Below are 24,156 nucleotides of genomic sequence, written 5' to 3' on the forward strand. Positions count from 1 at the left end.
TGTTGTAGGTCTTTTGAGTTGAGGTTACTCTGAAGCTGGCAAAAAAAATTGTAACCTATTGTTTTCAAACATGTGAGACCTCTGTTTACAAAGAAGAGAAGATAAGCATCATAAAAATTCTACCCTTTAATTCCACCCCCACCTCTGGTTTTTAAGTCTATGTTACTTCCGTTCATATCTTGTTATACTCCTTGTCTCTCAAAAAAATTGTTATTTTTGATAGGTTTGTGTTTAATTTTTCTTACTCAAGCTATAAGTGGTTTACACACTGCAGTTAGATCAATGGAATATTTTTTTATTGTTAAATCATAGCTGTGTACATCAGTGCAATCAAGGGGTACAATGTGCTGGTTTCATATACAATCTGAAATATTCTCATCAAACTGTTTAACATAGCCTTCGTGGCATTTTCTTAGTTATTGTATGTAGAAATTTGTTTTCTGACTTTAGTAAGTTTCGCCTGTACCCATTCTAAGATGCACCTTAGGTGTGGCCCCACCCATTACCCTCCATCCATCCTAACCTCCCCCCTCCCATCCCCTTCCTTGGCCCTTTCCTCATAGTCTTGTGCTATAGTTGGGTTATAGCCTTCATGTGAAAGCTATAATTTAGCTTCATAGTAGGGCTGAGTACACTGGATTCTTTTTCTTCCATTCTTGAGATACTTTGCTAAGAAAAATATGTTCCAGCTCCATCCATGTAAACATGAAAGAGGTAAAGTCTCCATCTTTCTTTAAGGCTGCGTAATATTCCATGGTATACATGTACCACAATTTGCTAGTCCATTCGTGGGTCGATGGGCACTTGGGCTTCTTCCATGACTTAACAATTATGAATTGGGCTGCAATAAACATTCTGGTACAGATGTCTTTGTTATATTGTGATTTTTGGTCTTCTGGGTATAAACCTAGTAAAGGAATTATAGGATCGAATGGTAGGTCTATTTTTAGATCTCTAAGTATTCTCCAAACATCCTTCCAAAAGGAATGTATTAGTGGGCATTCCCACCAGCAATGTAGAATTGTGCCCTTTTCCACACTAACATCTCTGGTTTTGGGATTTTGTTATGTGGGCTACTCTTACTGGGGTTAGGTGATATCTCACAGTAGTTTTGATTTTTATTTCTCTGATTATTAAGGATGATGAACTTTTTTCATGTGTCTGTAGATCGTGCATCTGTCTTCTTCAAGTCCTTTGCCCACCCTGAGATGGGATCACTTGTTCTTTTCTTGCTAATACGTTTGAGTTCTCTGTAGATTCTGGTTATTAAACCTTTATCGGAGGTATAACCTGCAAATATTTTCTCCCATTCTGAGGGCTGTCTGCTTGCTTTACTTACTATGTTCTTGGCTGTGCAGAAGCTTTTTAGTTTGATCAGGTCCCAATAGTGTATTTTTGATACTGCTTCAATTGCCTGGGGAGTCCTCCTCATAAAGCATTCACCTAGGCTGATTCCTTCAAGATTTTTCTCTGCACTTTCTTCAAGTATTTTTATAGTTTCATGTCTTAAGTTTAAATCTTTGATCCAGTGAGAGTCTATCTTAGTTAATGGTGAAAGGTGTGGGTCCAGTTTCAATCTTCTACAGGTTGCCAGCCAGTTCACCCAGCACCATTTGTTAAATAGGGAATCTTTTCCCCACTGAATGTTTTTAATTGGCTTGTCAAAGGTCAAATAATGGTAAGTAGCTGGATTCATCTCTTGGTTCTCTATTCTGTTCCAGACATCTACTTCTCTGTTTTTGTGCCAATAACATGCTGTTTTGATCACTGTGGATTTATAGTACAGTCTCAGGTCTGGTAGTGTGATTCATCCTGCTGTGTTTTTATTGCTGAGTAATGTTTTGGCTATTTGAGGTTTTTTCTGATTCCATATATAATGAAGTATTATTTTTTCAAGATCTTTAAAATATGAATGGAGCTTTAATAGGAATTGCATTAAAATTATATATCGCTTTGGGTAGTATAGACATTTTACAATGTTGATTCTTCCCAGCCATGAGCATGGTATGTTTTTTCATTTGTTAACATCTTCAGCTATTTCTTTTCTTAAAGTTTCATAATTCTCTTTGTAGAGATCGTTCACGTCCTTTGTTAAGTATACTCCCAAATATTTCATATTCTTTGGCACTACTGTGAAAGGAATGGAGTCCTTCACTTTTTTTGGCTTGTTTATTGTTGGTATGTATAAAGGCTACAGATTTATGGGTGTTGATTTTGTAGCCTGAGACATTGCTGTATTCCTTGATCACTTCTAAAAGTTTTGTAGTAGAATCCCTAGTATTTTCCAGATATATGATTGTATCATCTGTGAAGAGTGAAAGTTTGATCTCTTCTGACCCTATGTGGATGCACTTGATTGCCTTTTCTTCCCTAATTGCAATGGCTAAAACTTCCATTACAATGTTAAAGAGCAATGGAGAAAATGGGCAATTTTGTCTGGTTCCTTATCTAAGTGGAAAAATTTCAATTTAACTCCATTCAATACGATATTGGCTTGGGTTTACTGTAGATAGCCTCTGTTAGTTTAAGAAATGTCCTTTCATGCGGCACCTGTGGCTCAAGGAGTAGGGCGCCAGTCCCATATGCCGGAGGTGGCGGGTTCAAACCCAGCCCTGGCCAAAAAAACAAACAAACAAACAAACAAACGAAAAAAAAAAAAAAAGAAATGTCCCTTCTACACCGATTTTCTTTAGCATTCTGATCATGAAGGGATGCTGGATATTATCAAAAGCTTTTTCTACATCAATTGAAAGAATCATATGGTCCTTATTTTTTATTTTGTTTATGTGCTGAATTACATATTTTTTATTTGTGTATTTAACAGTGGGTTTTATACCTTCAGGTGATTTCTTTTTGTTCATTAACATCCTTTTCTTTCAGATTGAAGAACTCCTTTTACTATTTTTCTGTAGGACAGATCTGGTATCAATGGAATCCCTCACCTTTTCTCTGTCTCGGAAAGTGTTTACTTCTCCTTCACGTGTGAATGGTATTTTTGCAGGATATAATATTCTAGGGTTAAAGTTTTTGTCTTTTAGCACCTTGAATATATCATTCCACTCTCCTGATCTGTAAGGTTTCCACTGAGAGCACTATGGTGTCACAGCTCACAGCAACCTCAAACTCACCGGCTTAAGCAATTCTCTTGCCTCAGCCTCCCAAGTAGCTGGGACTGCAGGCACAACCACAATGCCTGGCTATTTTTAGGGCTGAGGACTCACTCTGGCTCAGGCTGGTCTCGAACCTGTGAGCTCACGCAGTCCACCAGCCTTGGCGTCCCAAGTGCTGGAATTGTAGCCGTGAGCCACCACGCCTCTTTTATTATTTCTTTGAATAAACTTTCTATCCCAATCTCTCTCTCTTTCTCTCTCTGGCCTCCTTTTTAGGCCAGTAACTCTTACATTTGTTTTTTGAGGCTGTTTTCTACATCTTGTAGGCTTGTTTCTTTTTCATTTATTCTTATTTCTCTTCTTACTGCGTATTTTCAAATAGTCTGTCTTCAAGCTTACAAACTCTTCCTTCTGCTTGGTCAGTTCTTTTGTTGAGACGCTCAGATGCATTTCTCAGTTTGTCAATTGAATTCTTAAGCTCCAGAATTTCAACTTGATTTTTAAAAATTATTTCAATCTCTTTGTTAAATTTCTGTGATAGGCTTCTAAAGTCCCTATGTTGTCTTGAAGTTCATTGAGCTTTTTCAGGACATCTATTTTGAATTCTTTGTCTGAAAGTTTACACATCTCCATTTCTCCAGGACCTTATTTGTTTTTTTTTTTTTTTTTTTGGTGAGGTCATGTCTTCTGAATGTTCTTGATACTGGTGGTTGTTCCTCAATGTCTGGACATTGAAGAATTAGGTATTTACTTTGCAGTCTAGGCTTATTTGAACCCATGTTTCTTGAGAAGGTTTTTTACACACTCAAAAGGAATTGAGTGTTTTGGTCTAAGACTTTAGTCACTGCATGCACATTAGCAGCAGGGGTGCCCCAACTCCAGTAATGTTGTGACTGTTTCAGACTCCTGGTGATACTTCCTGATGGACTTGGGTAAGATGCAGGAGAATTCCTTTCATCACCAGGCAAAGTCATTTGCTCTCTTCCCTCACTCTCTGTGCTGGGCTGCTGCATTTGGGGGAGGAGCAATGTGGGCACTCCCTTGTGGCCATTGTAGCTAGGACTGTGCTGGGTCACACCTGAAGCCAGCTCAGGTACCCAAGTTTCAAAACAAAGTTCTCGAAGGACTTTTTCCTCAAGTGGAAAAAGCCTCCCCTGAGCTGTGCTCCCTGTAGTTGGAGGAGGGGTAGCGTAGGCACTGGCTTGGCCACAGCTACTGGTGACTCACTAGGTCACATGTACCCCAAGTTCATTGGCTCTGAGCCAGCATATCCACAGAAACTGCCCATGGACTGCAGCCTTTGTGGCCCTACTGCCTTTTGAATTTAATCCAGGTCCCAGGCTGCTTTTTTCAGCTAGAATGGGCCTAGCTGTAACACAGATTTCAGAGTAGAGGATTTCCCTCTTGCTAGGCTGGTCTCAATGCTTCCTCTGTGGTCACCAGAAGAATTCTGCCCTGTACCAGGACAGCCCTGAATTTCAGTGCAAAATCCCACAATTATTTCACTCTTCCTTCCTTGGGCACACAGATTCTCTCTCCACTTGTGCTGGTAGAGCAATTCATGGGGATGGGGAAGGGGTGTCATAGGCAATGCAACACTCTTTTCTGCTGTCTTCAGTGCCTCTTTTCTTGATATGATGTTAAAACCAGCAGGGTGCTCACTCACCCGATTTCTGTTTCTTCTGAAAGTACTTGCTTGCGTGGATAGTTGTTGAATTTGTTGTTCGTGTGGAGGGACCATCTCTGGAGGGCTCTATTCAGCCATTTCACTCTGCCTCCTCCTCCTCCTAGCTGGTGGTTTTCTTAAGTGCTTGTGCAGGGTAGGAATTGACTGACAACTTGAGGGAAATTTTTACTCAGCATTCTGGGTTCACTTTTCTGTTTACCAACTGCCAGAAATTTTGCCCCAGAGCCTCAGCTACTTCTATTTTGGCTAATCACAACTCTTACCATTTTTTCCTCACCTCTACTTCCCCACATTGGGGTTTTGAAAAATGTCTCCAAGGAAATATTGAGTGGTTGAGGTACCTGTATGTTCACCTTAAAGGGTTCTCTTCCTTCAAGGATCCTAGACCCTCAAGTCCTGCCTGTTTCAGTTCTTGAATAGCTTCAAACTTTTGTTAAAACAATTGTCATTTTGTTTTTTGTTCACATTTTATAAGTGGTTTTATGCAAGGGTTATTCTGATAAAAGCTACTCCATCCTTAGTTTTTTTTTTTTTATATTTTATTTTATTTATTTATTTTTATTGTTGGGGATTCATTGAGGGTACAATAAGCCAGTTACACTGATTACAATTGTTAGGTAAAGTCCCTCTTGGAATCATGTCTTGCCCCCATAAAGTGTGACACACACTAAGGCCCCACCCCCCTCCCTCCATCCCTCTTTCTGCTTCCCCCCCATGACCTTAATTGTCATTAATTGTCCTCATATGAAGATTGAGTACATAGGATTCATGCTTCTCCATTCTTATGATGCTTTACTAAGAATAATGTCTTCCACTTCCATCCAGGTTAATACGAAGGATGTAAAGTCTCCATTTTTTTTAATGGCTGAATAGTATTCCATGGTATACATATACCACAGCTTGTTAATCCATTCCTGGGTTGGTGGGCATTTAGGCTGTTTCCACATTTTGGCGATTGTAAATTGAGCTGCAATAAACAGTCTAGTACAAGTGTCCTTATGATAAAAGGATTTCTTTCCTTCTGGGTAGATGCCCAGTAATGGGATTGCAGGATCGAATGGGAGGTCTAGGTTGAGTGCTTTGAGGTTTCTCCATACTTCCTTCCAGAAAGGTTGTACTAGTTTGCAGTCCCACCAGCAATGTAAAAGTGTTCCCTTCTCTCCACATCCACGCCAGCATCTGCAGTTTTGAGATTTTGTGATATGGGCCATTCTCACTGGGGTTAGATGATATCTCAGGGATGTTTTGATTTGCATTTCTCTAATATATAGAGATGATGAACATTTTTTCATGTGTTTGTTAGCCATTCGTCTGTGGTCTTTAGAGAAAGTTCTATTCATGTCTCTTGCCCATTGATATAAGGGATTGTTGGCTTTTTTCATGTGGATTAATTTGAGTTCTCTATAGATCCTGGTTATCAAGCTTTTGTCTGATTGAAAATATGCAAATATCCTTTCCCATTGTGTGGGTTGTCTCTTTGCTTTGGTTATTGTCTCCTTAGCTGTACAGAAGCTTTTCAGTTTAATGAAGTCCCATTTGTTTATTTTTGTTGTTGCAATTGCCATGGCAGTCCTCTTCATGAAGTCTTCCCCCAGGCCAATATCTTCCAGCGTTTTGCCTATGCTTTCTTTGAGGATTTTTATTGTTTCATGCCTTAAATTTAAGTCCTTTATCCATCTTGAATCAATTTTTGTGAGTGGGGAAAGGTGTGGGTCCAGTTTCAGTCTTTTACATGTAGACATCCAGTTCTCCCAACACCATTTATTGAATAGGGAGTTTTTCCCCCAAGGTAAGTTCTTGTTTGGTTTATCGAAGATTAGGTGGTTGTAAGATGTTAGTTTCATTTCTTGGTGTTCAATTTGATTCCAAGTGTCTATGTCTCTGTTTTTGTGCCAGTACCATGCTGTCTTGAGCACTATGGCTTTGTAGTACAGACTAAAATCTGGTATGCTGATGCCCCCAGCTTTATTTTTGTTACTAAGAACTGCCTTAGCTATACGGGGTTTTTTCTGGTTCCATACAAAACGCAGAATCATTTTTTCCAAATCTTGAAATTACGATGTAGGTACTTTGATAGGAATGGCATTGAATAGGTAGATTGCTTTGGGAAGTATAGACATTTTAACAATGTTTATTCTTCCCATCCATGAGCATGGTATGTTCTTCCATTTGTTAATATCCTCTGCTATTTCCTTTCTGAGGAGTTCATAGTTTTCTTTATACAGGTCCTTCACCTCCTTCGTTAGGTATATTCCTAGGTATTTGATTTTCTTTGAGACTATGGTGAAGGGAGTTGTGTCCTTAATTAGCTTCTCATCTTGACTGTTATTGGTGTACACAAAGGCTACTGACTTGTGGACATTGATTTTATATCCTGAAACATTACTGTATTTTTTGATGACTTCTAGGAGTCTTGTGGTTAAGTCTTTGGGGTTCTCTAAGTATAAGATCATGTCGTCAGCAAAGAGGGAGAGTTTGACCTCCTCTGCTCCCATTTGGATTCCCATTATTTCCTTGTCTTGCCTAATTGTATTGGCTAGAACTTCCAGCACTATGTTGAATAGTAAAGGTGACAGAGGACAACCTTGTCTGGTTCCAGTTCTAAGAGGAAAAGCTTTCAGTTTAACTCCATTCAGTAAAATATTGGCTGTGGGTTTGTCATAGATAGCTTCAATCAGTTTTAGAAATGTGCCACCTATGCCTATACTCTTCAGTGTTCTAATTAGAAAAGGATGCTGGATTTTATCAAATGCTTTTTCTGCATCTATTGAGAGGATCATGTGATCTTTATTTTTGCCTCTGTTAATATGGTGGATAACGTTTATGGACTTGCGTATGTTAAACCGCCTTGCATCCCTGGGATGAAGCCTACTTGATCATGATGAATGACTTTTTTGATGATAAGCTGTAATCTATTGGCTAGGATTTTGTTGAGAATTTTTCCATCTATATTCATGAGTGAGATTGGTCTGAAATTCTCCTTTTTGTTTGGGTCTTTTCCTGGTTTTGGTATCAGGGTGATGTTTGCTTCATAGAATGTGTTGGGGAAGATTCCTTCTTCCTCAATTTTTTGGAATAATTTCTGCAGTACAGGAATAAGCTCTTCCTTGAAGGTTTGATAGAATTCTGGAGTGAAGCCATCTGGACCAGGGCATTTTTTAGTTGGAAGCTTTTTTATTGTTTCTTTGATCTCAGTGCTTGAAATTGGTCTGTTCAGGAGGTCTATTTCTTCCTGGCTAAGTCTAGGGAGAGGGTGTGATTCCAAATATTGATCCATTTCCTTCACATTGTCAAATTTCTGGGCATAGAGTTTCTGGTAGTATTCAGAGATGATCTCTTGTATTTCTGTGGGATCAGTTGTTATTTCCCCTTTATCGTTTCTGATTGAGGTTACTAGAGATTTTACTTTTCTATTTCTAGTAAGTCTGGCCAATGGTTTATCTATTGTATTTATTTTTTCAAAAACCCAACTCCTTGTTTCATTAATTTTCTGAATGATTCTTTTGTTTTCAATTTCATTGATCTCTGATTTGATTTTGGATATTTCTTTTCTTCTACTGAGTTTAGGCTTAGATTGTTCTTCTTTTTCCAATTCCATAAGATCTCTTGTGAGACTGTTGATGTGCTCTCTTTCTGTTTTTTGAATGTAGGCATCTAAAGCGATGAATTTTCCTCTCAAAACTGCTTTTGCAGTATCCCACAGGTTTTGGTAGCTTGTGTCTTCATTGTTGTTATGCTCAAGGAAGTTAATGATTTCCTGTTTTATTTCTTCCTGCACCCATCCGTTATTCAACAGAAGATTGTTTAATTTCCATGCCTTTGGGTGGGGTCGAGCATTTTTGTTAGAGTTGAGTTCCACCTTTAGTGCCTTATGGTCTGAAAAGATACAAGGTAAAATTTCAATTCTTTTGATTCTGTTGATATTTGTTTTGTGTCCCAGGATATGATCAATTTTGGAGAATGTTCCATGGGGTGATGAGAAGAATGTATATTCTTTATCTTTGGGATGGAGTGTTCTATATGCGTCTATCAAGCATGGTTGTTCTAGGGTCTCATTTAAATCTCTTATATCTTTGTTTAATTTCTGTTTAGAGGATCTGTCCAACTCTGTAAGAGGGGTGTTAAAGTCCCCTGTTATGATGGTATTATCAGATATCATATTGCTCAGACTGAGTAAGGTCTGCTTCAAGAATCTGGGAGCATTTAAATTGGGTGCATAAATATTTAGAATTGAAATGTCTTCTTGTTGTAGTTTTCCCTTGACCAATATAAAGTGACCATCTTTGTCTTTTTTGACTTTAGTTGCTTTAAATCCACATGTATCTGAAAATAAGATTGCAACTCCTCTTTTCTTCTGAATTCCATTTGCCTGAAAAATTGTCTTCCATCCCTTGACTCGGAGCTTTAATTTGTCTTTTGAAGCCAGATGTGTTTCTTGCAGACAGCAAATGGATGGCTTGTGTTTTTTAATCCAGTCAGCCAATCTATGTCTCTTCAGTGGGGAATTCAAGCCATTAACATTTATGGAGATAATTGATAAGTGTGGTAGTATTCTATTCGTCTTATTTGGTGCGAGTCCATTGCTTAGTTTTATCTTTTGCATCAGTGTGGAGGTTAGGCTCTGTCCTTTGATTTCTGAGTTCTTACTTTGCTGCTGATCCATTGTGGTGGTCAGTGTGCAGAACAGGTTGAAGTATTTCCTGTAGAGCTGGTCTTGTTGTGGCGAATTTCCTCAATGTTTGTATATCCATAAATGATTTGATTTCTCCATCAATTTTGAAGCTTAGCTTAGCAGGGTACAGAATTCTGGGCTGAAAATTGTTCTGTTTAAGTAGATTAAAGGTAGATGACCATTGTCTTCTTGCTTGGAAAGTTTCATTAGAGAAGTCTGCGGTCACTCTGATGGATTTGCCCCTGTAGGTCAACTGGCGCTTACTCCTGGCAGCTTGCAGAATCTTTTCTTTTGTCTTGACTTTGGACAGGTTCATCACAATGTGTCTTGGAGAAGCTCGGTTGGAGTTGAGGCGACCTGGGGTCCGATATCCCTCTGAAAGCAGTGTGTCAGAATCTTTGGTGATGTTTGGGAAATTTTCTTTTATAATATTCTCTAGTATGGCTTCCATTCCTCTAGGGCATTCTTCTTCCCCTTCTGGAATTCCTATAACTCGTATGTTGGAACGCTTCATAAAGTCCCATAATTCTGACAGTGAACGTTCTGCTTTCTCTCTCTTCTTTTCTGCCTCTTTTACTATCTGAGTTATCTCAAAAACTTTGTCTTCTACCTCTGAAATTCTTTCTTCTGCATGGTCTAACCTGTTGCTGATACTTTCCATTGCATCTTTAAGTTCCCTGATTGACTGTTTCATTTCCTTCAGCTCTGCTATATCCTTTTTATATTCTTCATATCTTTCATCTCTGATTTGATTCTGTTTTTGGATTTCCTTTTGGTTATTTTCCACTTTATTAGCAGTTTCCTTCATTGTTTCCATCATTTCTTTCATTGTTTTCAACATGTGTATTCTAAATTCCCTTTCTGTCATTCCTAACATTTCTGTATAGGTGGAATCCTCTGCAGTAGCTACCTCATGGTCCCTTGGCGGGTTTGTTCTGGACTGGTTCTTCATGTTGCCTGGAGTTTTCTGCTGATTCTTCCTCATGAGTGATTTCTTTTATCTGTTTCCTTGCCCTAATTTTCCTTTCACTTCCTCTTGCTCTTTAAGATCTTGTGCCTGTGGACTAAGGGTTACAGGACCAGAAGGGTGAGAAGATTGAAGAGCAAAAAAGGGATGAAAGAAAGGAGGACCGAGTGATAAGAAAAAAAAAAAAAAAAGAAAGATAGAGAAAGGAGAGGGGGTGGGTATAAGGAATATTGACAAAAAGAAGAGAGGCACAGAAAGAGGGAGACAGGGCAATATAGGTGTACAGTAGGGTACTTTGACACAACCTTAAAAAACCCCACCTTCTGGGGGTGCCCCAGTTGGGTGGTTCCCTTGAGGTCAGCAGCTCTTTGCTAACCTGATCAGACACAGTACCCCACCTCCACCAAGTAGAGAGGAGAGACAAAAATGCTATAAATCAAACCAAAACAAGCAAACAGAAAACTTTACGGGGATACAATGGGGTGAAAAACCAAATGATAGCGGTAGAAACACTAGCAAAAATGAAGTTGTAGTTATTAAAAAAGGCAGCAATGGGAAATTATAATTAAACTAGAAAAATTGAGAAAGAAAAAGGGATCTGTATGGAAAAGATTGAAATTAAAAAACAAAAGAACATCAACAACGTCAAAATAAACAAACAAACAAAAAAAAAAGAAAAATATACACAACCAAAAACAAAGCAGTTTGTATATGTTATTGAATATTGTCTGGGCAACACGTGGTCTTATGGGGTATGAGATGTTAGTCACAGTTCTGATACGACTGGAGGCAGCTGATTTCTCAAACCCCAGCAGGTAGACACCCTAAATCTCTCTTCAGCCCACTTAAAAGGCACTTTGAACTTGTAAACTTGCTGAGCAGAAGCTTTCCCAGCTTTCTTGCTGGAATCACTGCTGAAGTGGCTATCCACTTACCCAGGGTGCCAAAACCGGTCTCACTCTGCCCCTGAGGGTTAGGGCTGCAAGGCGGCTCAGACCCCACCCTTAGGCTACTTGGTTGCTGGGTTACCAGCTCCCACCCGTTTCTAGCTCTGGACCCTGAGGGCGGAGCTTGCCGGGGCAGATCACTGACAATGGATCCGTGTGACCCACCAAACACTATTAGCTCCGTCTGGCTCAGCGGCTCAGACTGGGGCCCTAGACAATGGCCAAAGTTCTCCGCACTCCCGCTCAGGCCTTCCCCAAGGCAGTTCAACTCAGTGCCAAGTCCAAGGACATCAAAACAGTTCACAGGTAAGGCCTTTCTGGTTTGCAGTCTCGCTGCTACTGAACTTACAGTTGTGGGCGGGTTTAGACGGATTGAACACACGCGACCACTTGCCGGTTTTCCACTGTTTTAGTCCTCCTCTTGGGGTCCAGAAGTCTCTCGCTGACTCCCTGTAGCCTCATAGGAGTGATGATGGGCAGTTCCCACCAGCCAGAGATGCCTGGAGTCCTATCTCCCCCAACTCACGGTGCCCAGATGCAAGGAAGCTGTTACTCGGCTGCCATCTTGCTCCGCCTCCCCCCTTGTCTTGCTATCTTATAAAACATGTGCTAATTATCTTGTTTACAGCTAAACATTGGTATAGTAGTTATTTTCAAACACCTGTTACTCTTGCCTGTTTTATTCTAAAGTTCATACGGGAGACAATTTTATCAAATTCCAATGAAAATTTTTATGTGTTGATTATAAATATTGGAGGAGGAAATAATATCTTAAAAATATTCCTTTCATTTTAGAAATGTGGAATATTTCTCTGCTTTTTTCTTTTTTGCCCTTTTATAAGTGTCAAAAAACTAGCTCAAAGATGAACACTTTTTTGTCATAATAATATAAACTCCAACTTTTGATTTAACAAAAAAAAGTACATATGATTTTAGATAAAAAGGAAGAGAATGTGAGTAGTGGTGCAAAATAGCTAGATCATCTGCCATAGGAATTCTGTCATGTCTAAACTTGATAAGTAAAAAATAGCAGTGTAAATACACTTAGAAAAATGGAGGTGAATGCCAGAAGAATCAGCTTAAAGAGTTTAAAGTGTTTGCCTCTGAGGAGCAGAACTGAGAGATGTGACAAAGGACTCCTATTTTTATTACTACTCTTGGACCTAAGAAAAGTGATATGTATGTATTATCCTTAAAATAAATTACAGAAAATGCAGATAACTTTTTATTTAATAGAACACTTTTACAGTGGTTTTAAGTTCATGTAAAACTGATCGGAATGTACAGAGGTCCCCACATACCCTATGCTCCATCCTTCTTCCTTCTCTCAAGGTAAGCGTCATCCACAGGTGTGGTCCATTTAGTGTAGCCCCACAGTGTGGAGTTTGCGTTACAGTGTATCATGACATAGATCCACTATTATACCATAATAATTGTATTATAATCATTTCACTGTCCTAAAACATCCTCTGGGCTCTGCCTATCGGTCCCTCTCTACTAACTCCCGACAGCTGCTGCTCTTTTTATTCTTTTATCTTTCCCAGAATGTCATATAGTTGGAATCCGAGTGTGTTGTCTTTTGAGATGATACTCCATCGTCTGATGGAACCAGTTTATTTATCCATTCACCTCCTGCAGGACGTCATGGTTGCTTCAAAATTATGGCAATGTATGAATAAAGCTGCTATAAACATTCACGTGCAGGTTTTTGTGTGATCATTAGTTTTCCACTCCTTTGGGTAAATATAAGATCGCTGGATCATATAGTAAAATCTTACTTTTATATGAAACTGTCCAACTGTCTTCCAAAGTGGCTGTACCGATGTACAGTCCTTCCAGCCATGAATGAGCCTTCCTGCTGCTCCACACTCTGCCAGCCTGCACCCTTCTCGCAGGTACTTTGTGGTATCTCCTTGTTATTTTAATTTGCAGTTACTTAATGACAGGATGCTAAGAATATTTTCATATGTTTATTTGCAATCTGGATATCTTCTTTGGTGGGGTGTCTCTTCAGATAGCTTACTCATGTTTAAATTGAGTTGTCCTTTCCTTATTGTTGAGTTTTTAACATTTTTTTTTTTTCAGCAGTTTTTGGCCAGGGACGGGTTTGAACTCGCCACCTCCAGTATTTGGGGCCGGCGCCCTACTCCTTTGAGCTACAGGCACCACCCAGAGTTTTTAGCATTCTTTATATACATTTAAAATAAGTATAAATTTCACACAACCTTTATGGACACCCTATACTTTGGAAAACAATCTTTTATCACATATGCCCTTTGTAAATATTTTCTCCAAGTCTATAGCATTTCACCGTATTTATTTGGTGAGATATTGTGTTAAGACGTTTATGTTCTATATTTATTTCTAAGTATTTCATTTGGGGAATGCCAGTATAAATGGTATTCTGTTTTTTATTTCAAATTGATTGCTAGTATATTTTAATTTTGTTGCTGGTATGTAGAAAAGCAATCGACTTGTGTATCAAACTTGTATTTTGCAACCTTGCCAAAATCGCTAGCAGATTGCTTTTTAAGTGATAACCAAGATTTCTCTAGTTATATTTCTCCATCGGATCAAATTACATTTGATACATTAATTCCTAATATCAAAATATTATTTATTTCTTAAACTGCTTGCTTATAGGTGGTGATTCTACAAATTTGCTATACTTTTCAGTCTTCATAAAAAATAATTAGATCTTGGCTTGGCGGCGTAACACAGTGGTTATGGCACCAGGCACGTACACCGAAGGTGGCGGGTTTGAACCCAGCCTGGGCCAGCTAACCAACAATGACAACTGCAACAAAAAATAGCCGGGCCTACTTAGGAGGCTGAGGCAAGAGAATTGCTAAAGCCCAAGAGTTTGAGGTTGCTGTGAGCTGTGACACCATGGCACTCTACCAAGGGCGACACAGTGAGACTGTGTCTCAAAGAAAAAAAAAATTAGATCTTCTTTTGTGTACCTTTGAGTAAATTATTATATGTCATATAGCATCTGAACTCTCAAAGTTTGGAGGAACTCTTTGTTCCCATGTTTTTGTTTCATTAGCAAACTGCTCTTTTTCCTTCAATATCTCCTAGATCCCATGGGTGCCGGGAAAATCTCTCCTCACTCCTTTGATATGGTATTTCTCATATCAAAATCTATTTCACACTATAGTGCAATGACTTATTATCTTAGACTGCTTTTGCTGCTTTAACAAAATATCTGAGAGTTCTTTATAAAGAAGAGAAGTTTATTTCTCACAGTTGTGGAGGCTGGAAAGTACAAGGTCAAAGTGCCCCCATCTGGTGTCTTGTGAGGGCCTTCGTGTTCTGTCCTCATGTGGCCTGGGGCCGAAGCACTGCCCGAAGCCTCTTTTAAAAAGGACTCAATCCCATTCGGGGTCAATCCCAAGGATCTCTCATGGTCTAATCAGCTCTTGAGGGCCCCGCCTCTTAAAACTATCTTCCATTGGCGGCGCCTGTGGCTCAGTGAGTAGGGCGCCGGCCCCATATGCCGAGGGTGGCGGGTTCAAACCCAGCCCCGGCCAAACTGCAACAACAAAAAAAATAGCCGGGCGTTGTGGCGGGCGCCTGTAGTTCCAGCTGCTCGGGTGGCTGAGGCAAGAGAATCACGTAAGCCCAAGAGTTACAGGTTGCTGTGAGCCGTGTGACGCCACGGCACTCTACCCGAGGGCGGTACAGTGAGACTCTGTCTCTACAAAAAAAAAAAAAAAAAAACTATCTCCCATTGGCAACACTGAAATTTGGAGAGGTGACTTTTAAACCATAGCACCTATTTTCTTTTTTCTTTCTTTCATTAGTTTCTAACCACTGTGGTGGCAGCAACATATCTATCTTGGCTACTACTGTAACACCAAAACCAGCACAGAACCTGGCCTGTGCAAGGTGCTCAGAAGAAACTTGAGAATAAAGGAAAAGTTTTTCTTTGTAACGATGTGTTGAATTTTCTTTTCGAGACCAAATATATTATGAGCACATTGACACTTTAAAATTAGACGTCTTCTTTGCTTTTGAGAAATGAAGTTTTATGTACCTGCAACTATTAATTATGTTTTTACTTTCAACTGCTTTTTGCCACTTGATCTGTCAGAGACTTAAAAGTGTTTTTTGTGTGTACCTTAAAAGATTTATTATGCATTTAATGCTGTGTATCTCTACAAAATTTTTCTTGATGGTGCTGATGTCTTCGTTGTGAATTTTCTCTTTTATCTTTTGCAAAACTAATTTTTCTGTCCATTTAATGTTCTTTGCCTTAAATGTATCTTTTTCTGAAATTAAAATGTAAGTGATTTCATTAAAAATCTGTGTGGAAAAAGGGGGTAAGTTCCCTGAGGGCACTTGAGCTTCTTACTTTTCCTGTTTCTTCTCCTGGCCTGTGACTTTATCCTCTGCTCTAGACCACAGTCTAATTCAGCCTGGGCCAGTTTACATCTCTGATAGCTTTCCAGAATGAATATAGATCTAATCATGTCAGTGTGGGGCCAGAGAAGGAATGGCTGTAGGCATCTTAAAAGTAGAGCCCTATCAGGGAGGCTGTGGTCTGGAGCAGAGGAACCTCACTTTCTGGTGGGTAACTCCAGACCTAGGTCTCTATTAGCACATGGAAAGGTGTGGACTTGAGCAAAGCTTTCATACCCAGAGGCTATTCTTTTTTTGTTGTTTTTTTGAGACAGAGTCTCACTATGTCACCCTTGATAGAGTGCTGTGGCATCACAGCTCACAGCAACCACAAACTCTTGGGCTTAAGCACTTTCCTTGCTTCAGCCTCCCGAGGAGCTAGGACTATAGGTGCCCACCATGATGCCCGGTTATTTTTTGTTGCAGTTGTCATTGTTGTTTAGCAGGCCCAGGCTGCGCTTGAACCCACCAGCTTCGCCAGCTTCGGTGTATGTGGCCAGTGCCCTATTCACTAAGCTGTGGGCACCAAGCCCCAGAGGCTATTCTGATTGGCCAGTGCTGTGTCTCACGCGTTCACCCGCCCTTGTCTTGCTGTATCATTCCATTTTTGAGATTGAAGCATGACTCAGCTGTTTATTGCATTTCAGTCTTGCATGCTCTGTGGTAATGCCCTCGGAGGTGAGCTATCCCTGGCCTCTACCCGTTAGCTTTGCAGTGTCCTGGCCTGCATGTTTTATGTTATCTTGGGAGCTTCACGGTCCTTGACCTGCCCGCTGACCCAGGTGTGGGTGACACCTTGGAAGCACACCTCAGAAGTCTCCAGTCAACCATGTTTCATTTGAGTCTTCTGTTCCCCTTTGTGCAAGCTGCTTAAAAAGAGTCTATTTCAGAAGGAGCTTTGTACTTTGTGCAGTTGGTATATTTCTGAAAGGTTGCTCATTTTTATTGTAGGTTTATTCATTGCTGGGGGTTGTGGCAAATGTGGGATTTGATTCCTTCAGGAGGAGAAAACTCTGAGTTTCATACCCTCTTATCCCTCTTTGCTGTTTTTGGCCAGGGCTGGGTTTGAACCTGCCACCTCCAGCATATGGAGCAGGCACCCTACTCCTTTGAGCCACAGGCGCCACCCCCCTCTTATCCTTCTTACTGCTGATGGCTTCGGTGTTCAGCCTGGAGCTCTCGTTACTGAGAAGCCATCGCTGTGCTCTTCCTGACCCAGCTGGGCTTTGGAAGGCAATTTGCTCAGCAGTGTTTGGCGTTGTACAGTGTACCCCAGGAGGGTCTGTGTGCGGCCTCCGCTTTCAGTTAGTTATCACGCTACTGTTTCACCGGAGCCCCCAACACAGTAGGCTGTGCGCTCACTAGGTTACACGCGGGGATGTGCTGGTGGTGGTGATGGTGATTCTAATTGCTATCATTTCCTGAAAGCCTGCTTCCTGCCTACCAAGTGGTTCTAAGTCCCCTATGTGCATTAAATTATTTAATCCCCCACCAGTTCTACACATGTAAGTGCTATTATTAACTCCTTTTTTATAAAAAAGGAAATGGAGACACAGAGCATTTTAAACTCAGGGTCACGCAGCTCCCATGTGACAGAGCAGGATTTGAATGTAGGCAGTCTGCCTCTTAACAGCAATATTATGCCACTCTATAGATAATTAACCATGGGCTCCCTCTATTTGTTTAAACTTTTAGGTGAGTTGGAGAATTTTTAAATATAAATTTCTGCATTAATTATAATTGTTAAAATAGGATTAAAATTACTTACAAGGATTGATTAAGGAGAACTGGTTTATATGATTGAATAGGAAGATCATCAAAATGTTAATATTCTAAAAGGCTAGAGTATTATGTTATTCTCTAGTGTAGCTTGTGTTGGTAAATAATATATATGTCATAAATATATTTGGTAAACTCCACTACTATTTTAAATTGAGCTTAAGAGATCATTTTAAAAGAGAATTTTATAATTAATATATATAATTGATTTTATAATTAATTTATAAATATGAAAGTAGCGAGTCATAAGTACCTTGACGTGTAGTCAAGAGAAAGAAGTGGGAGAAATTAAATGTAACTTACAGGTATAAACAAAGGCAAATATAGAATATTTTCATATCAAATTCAGGGAACTATGTCTTAAAAGCGAAAGCAACTATCTTAGTCCTCAGTGTCAAATTCAGCGTGAGGCCAGCGTGCCCCGTGGTATGTGATGCTTTCCACAATTACCTTTCATCTGAGTGGTTCCCAGAGGGCTAGCCTGAGCCTCACAATTAAGAACCAAGTGGTCCTTTTGGAGCAAAGCCTTGGGTGAATGGAAGGTGAAAAGGAGGTAGAAAGTGCATTCATGTTCTCCCAGCACTGCGGGCAGCCATGCTTCCCACTGGGTACAGGGGTCGGGTTTTCCACTGCACCTGCGGGACAAACAGCACTACCCACCGGTGGGTCTCTCTTGACTGTGAAGATCCTTGATGAATGCATAAACTCTAAAAATGTTACACTTTCTTTCTGGAATTCTGTTCCCAGAATAGCACAGTTCTTTGAAATCCTCATTTAAATGAGCTTCATGATTTGCAGAAGATGAGAAAACTCACACCTGCTTTGCAAATTGATAATCTACACCTGAAATTCATGACAGGTGGTTTGCTTGAAGTCGAGCCATGAGTCAGCATTGGGTTATGAATAGAATCCAGCTGTTCTGTCACTCCCTTATTCTATGACCCCCCCTTTTAATGTTAGTCTAGTTGGAAAAAAAGTTTAGTAGTGGGAAGGGATTGACGGTTTTATCAGCTTGAGGCCGTTGCCGTTCTCTGTGTGTTCATGTGTGTACACATCAGTATGTCTGTGTGTGCTTCTGTGTTTGCCGAAATGTTTTTGCCAAGTGGTATCTTCTTCCTACTTCCCAGATGGTAGTTCTGATTCTTTTTCCTTTTGGAAATTACTCACAATCAGGAGGCTTCACTTGCCAGTTGACAGATTTTAGCAGCAGCTGGTAGGTGACCACCCTCTACCATCCAGCCCTCCTACCTTCTTCCATGGCCAGACATGTCCAGAAAGTGCAGCTAAACTGTAGGATTAGTTTAGCTTTGTTAAGGACGTTAGCATAGTAAGAAAGGTTGACCATTGTTAAAAATGCAAAGCCAAATTGAAATGTATCTTTCTGTTCAAATTAAAGCCATTTTTTTGGCCAGTCTTTCTCTGACCCTTCACTTCAATCAGTTCATTTTCAATATAATGGCAGCTTTGTCCAATAGTCCGGGGCTGCCAGGAAGAAAAAATTAGTTCCAAAAATGTTATAAACAGAACTTCCTCATAGAATTTCGAGAATTTGACCATTGTAAAAACAATAAATCTCCTATGTGGAAATCATTTTGAAATGTCTTTGAATGATGAGTTGTATTGAGACAAGTGTGACCCTGATTTACTTTAACTTGTTGAAAAATACAATATACATAAAGTCCATTTAGACACCAGTCTGGATACTGTCTAGTTTTGTGTTATGAATGTTGCTGATTTCTCTAACTCTGTCTTTCACACAGTTGCCCACAGTTACTGGTGAACTACTGGGTGTCACTTCTTGTAGGGAGCAGCACAGCCTGGAGGTTTTCATTTGGTTATTTGTTAATCACATTCATAGGTGGCTTTAACCTTTCTCACAATTAGCCAAGAGTAGATTATTATTGATTGAATCCAAGCATTGAGGAAACAAAATGGAGTTTTAGACAGTGGCCTTGTGCATTTATATAATAAAAGACTGCATAGAAAGGATTTATCTGTTGCATTTGGTTATGAATAAGCATCAGAGATACCATATCATTTGATTTCAAGTTGAATAACATGTGCTCTGGAACCAGGCTGTCTGGGACGGAAACCTAGGTGACTTTGGGTATGTTAACTGCCATCGTTTCCTTATATAAATATTTAGTATATATGCTATCAAAGCAAGCACAATTTTCTTTTATATAAAATGGGGGAAATGATAGTACCTACCTTGTAGAATTGTTGTGAGAATTACATGAGATATTTGTAAAGTACATAAGCTATGTGGCATAGACTTACTTTAATTATTATAATCTACTTAGTGTAATATTTTGCAATTTTGCCTGAAAGCTACTTGCAAAATGTATGCAATGTGTGAAATAATAAAAGGTTACAAGGCACAAATAATACAGGCCTCTTCCCCATATGAAACAGAATCATACCTTCAAAACTGACTCCTGCTTGGGTGAGTTCAGAGAAAGAGACTTGCCAATCTGGATTTCGAGTGAGCTAAACTGAATTAATTTGCAGGTCTGTTCATATTTAGCACAAACACTATGGTTAGAAAAACATCGTAGAGCTGTTCAGAAATGGAGGTAATGTTCACAGTATGTTTTAAAGGTGGGAAAAATAGTTCAACCTCATTTGAAAGGCAAATAGTCACTAATTACATGAACAGGTAGTTGAACTTTTGGGCATTTTTTTCACTTCTACTAATCATGAAAACAGGAAAGGCAAATGTGAGCACAGCAGTGAGAAAAATGATAGTGTTTTAAGGCTAAAAGTAATTTAGAAAGGAGAAGAGTCCCCTCATGTCACCACTAAGAAAACAGAGACCTAGAGAATGTAATGAACTTGCTCTAAATTACATGAATAAGTGGGAACAAGAAACATATGAAGCCTGACAGTTAAATTTGCAAACTCATCCTAGAAAAAGTACTACTTTTTGCTCATAGTGATACTCATTACTGAATATCACCATGGTCACCTCTGAAGTATTTCCCTTGGGAAGCTATGTACCATTGCCATCACCTAGTCTACCCTTCAAGGCAATTTTGGAGCTCTTTTTCTAGAATGCCATCAGAGCTATTGTTGTATGGCACATAAAACATGCAGCAGTGATGAATACCGCTCAATAAGATACCACCACATGTCGACATGAACATAGATATGAGACCATGATATACCAAGGTATGAAGCCTTACTGAGTTGTTTGTACAGTGCTGGCAATGAAAGTGCACAGTTTCGAGTTTCTGACTTACTTGTAAGACTTTTGTATTATGACTCATGTAATGATTCAATATAAACTTACCTCCTTGAGTAAATTAGAAAATCTTGGTAGAGTAGTGACTTGTAATTGATTCATCCTTGATACTGGTGGGGAAAACCCTGCAAGTGTGTCAGGGTCTGGCCCAGACAGGAAGGCTTTAGATTTGTCTGCCACTGAAAGACTGTTGAGACATGAGGAAGGTCCAGTACAGGAAAGTTGGGCTTCATTGAACCCTTACAGGAAGGGGCTGTGGACACTAAAAAGGCAGCAGTGCAATTTTCTTTCTTTCTTTCTTTCTTTTGCAGTTTTTGGCCAGGGCTGAGTTTGAACACACCACCTCCAGCATATGGGGCCAGTGCCTTACTCCTTTGAGCCACAGGCACTGCCCTTAGCAGCAGCACAATTTTCAAACTGTAAAAATGGAAGGGTATTTAATGACGTCAGACCAGCAGGTGAATTTCTTTGCTAATAACTAGTAGAGAGGTTAGAAGGACATTTGGTGGTGTGGATGACCAAAACAGAAAAGTTGAGGTAGATGATGCATTAAAATTGAACAAAAACAAAGCATATAACATGAAAGGAAAATCAAGTTACAGAAAAAGAATGGTAGAACTTAGAAAAAGGGTGAATATTGGCATTATTTCTAACAACTGAACTTCTTAGTAAAATTTAAAATTCCATAGAAATGTAGAATGCTGTTAAGATAATTTTTGTCCTTTTCTTCAATATGGAAAAACTATTTAGTCTTCTGGCGTGTAAGGCCTGTCTCTGTAAGACAAAAATTAGGAAAACATACTATCCCAAACATCTGTTAATCTATGACATTTAAAACAATCAAGGATTATTTAATTAATGACTCCTGCAAGTAATGACAATTTTGAATTTATTATTTTGTAATATACATTAGCTTAATACAGTTTTATTTACCTAATATACAGAAGATTATTTAAGTTTGTAGATATCTTATTTTAGCTTATAAAAATGAATTCTTGGGCAGCACCTGTGGCTCAAAGGAGTAGGGCGCCGGCCCCATATACCAGAACTGGCAGGTTCAAACCTGGCCCAGCCAAAAACTGAAAAAAAAAAAAAAAAAAAAAAATGCTCATAGGGTAATGATACTGAATAATAATGATCTTTTAGTTCTAAATGCTTAATTAGATTTGCAAGCAAAATTCATTAATACGTTTTAGAGATATGATTAAACATGATAAGATTATTGAGCTTCTGGACTTAGTTTTAAAAAACTCATTAAGGTAAATTTAACAAATTTTTAAAAGCTTATTTAATCTAGGGTAGAGGTGGAGGTAGTTGTTGGTCATTTCAGGATAGAGTATTTTGCTCAACAGAGTTTTTTTGTTTCTTTCAGCCCATTTACCTAATGAAAATATCATTGCAATGGGTAAAATAAATTTTTATTTCAAATTATTTTGGGTATAAACCTGTCTAAATTGGTTTATTTTTAATTCTGTAGTTTTGGAAATACACTTAATATTAAGTGAAAATTTAATGCTAGATCATAAGTTACAGTATCAACAACCTTTGAAAGACATTTTGTGATATTAAATGTATCATTGATGTTAAGTAATCATAATAAACTTGAGAAAAATGTATTTTTCTGTAAAAATTTCAGAAAATACTTCAAAAAACGTATAGAAGGCTAAATATTTAATTTGATTTTAAAATGTTAAGACAAAGATACATCTCAAAAACCGCAGGACAGATGGCCCATGCCTGTAATCCCAGCACTTTGGGAGGCCATAGTGCGAGGATTGCTTGAGGCTCACATTTTGAGATCAGCTGAGACCTGTCCTACTGACTTAGGAGGATGAGGTGAGAGGATTGGTTGAGCCTGGGAGTTTGAGGCTGCAGTGAGCTATGACCATGCCATTTTACTCCAGCCTGTGTGACAGAGCGAGACCCTGTTTTTTTTTTTTTTTTAATAATCAGCAGTTTATTATTTTGAAGTTAATCTCATAAACACGAACATAGTCACTTTACAAATTCTTTAAACAAAAGTTCTTATATCCTGATCCTAAAGCATCTTATAATAGATTACAGTAAAAACAATGTTAAGGAAAAAAGGTCTCCCGGTGATAGAAAACTTAAGAAAACAAAAAGCATTCCTATAAAGTTAACAATAAACACTGTAAAAAAGGCACCCCTCCCTTTTCTTTATTAAAAAAAAAAAAAATCACCAGCTCAAGTAATTTGTCAATAAAAAGCATACATGAAGTAAAATATTAATTTTTAAAATATCTGACACCATAGTGGGCATGTTCAATTTTTTTAAATATTTTAACTTTTTGATGACTTCAGTATTAAACACCCAGCTTTTCTCAGGAAGCTGTTGTGAACCCAGGTATTGTTTTGGCTGTATAAAAATCAATAATCCTGTTTTCTTTCTTTCTCTCTCTTTTTTTAAAAAAGCAGAATAAAGATATAATTCCCTTTAAATAATACTCATCTTGAGTGGTGCCTGTGGCTCAGTGGGTAGGGCGCCGGCCCCATATACCAAGGATGGTGGGTTTGAACCTGTCCCCGGCCAAACTGTAACAAAAAAATAGCCAGGTGTTGTGGCGGGCACCTGTAGTCCCAGCTACTCGGGAGGCCAAGGCAAGAGAATTGCCTAAGCCCAGGAGTTGGAGGATGTTGTGAGCTGTGACACTGCAGCACTCTACCGAGGGCAATAAAGTGAAGCTCTGTCTCTAAAAACAATCAAACAAACAAAAAACCCCACTCATCTTAATATTAAGTATCTTCCATTTTGCTTCATTACCAGAGACAGTGTTTTCAAGAACTTGATCTTTCTATGTCCATTTTTATTTTGATAACAACTTTCCTATTTGCTTATATTCATGCAGAAAATATGAGGATAGACAGATTTAAAGAAAATAAAAATTATCCAGTATCATACCTTCTGCCTAATACAATAACAAGATTATACATATTTCCTTCTAGTCTTTTTGTACATTTACACAGCATTTTAAAACAAGTACTATAAAATTTTTACAAATTCCTTCTTTCATTTCATATTACAGGAGCAACCATTTCTTCAAGACATCGAAATATTATGTGAAAAGGAATCTTGGGTTGGTTGATTCATTATCTGATTATTACTAATTAAAATTTACCCCCAATTGTTGAGTACTCGGATTATTTTAAATACTTGCCATTATAACACTATTATACACTCTTCTTCATACAAAATGTTTTGCATCTGATAAATTTTTAAAGAGAAATTCCCAGGACGACCCAGCACAAAGTATGTTAGGTGTTTTTAAGCCATTTGATGCATTTTACCACATTGCCCTCCACACATATTTTACAGTTTATAGTCATA

The 24,156-nt window shown here is 38.8% G+C and overlaps 1 protein-coding gene across 4 annotated transcripts in view; it reads left to right on the forward strand.

Moving 5' to 3' along the window:
* Positions 1 to 24,156, forward strand: part of SYT16 (synaptotagmin 16) — a 453,110-nt gene that overhangs the window by 340,529 nt on the left and 88,425 nt on the right. The gene's annotated exons all lie outside the window — the stretch shown is intronic.

Source organism: Nycticebus coucang, chromosome 9 (genome assembly GCF_027406575.1).
Source record: "Nycticebus coucang isolate mNycCou1 chromosome 9, mNycCou1.pri, whole genome shotgun sequence".
In the NCBI taxonomy this organism is placed as follows: Eukaryota; Metazoa; Chordata; class Mammalia; order Primates; family Lorisidae; genus Nycticebus; species Nycticebus coucang.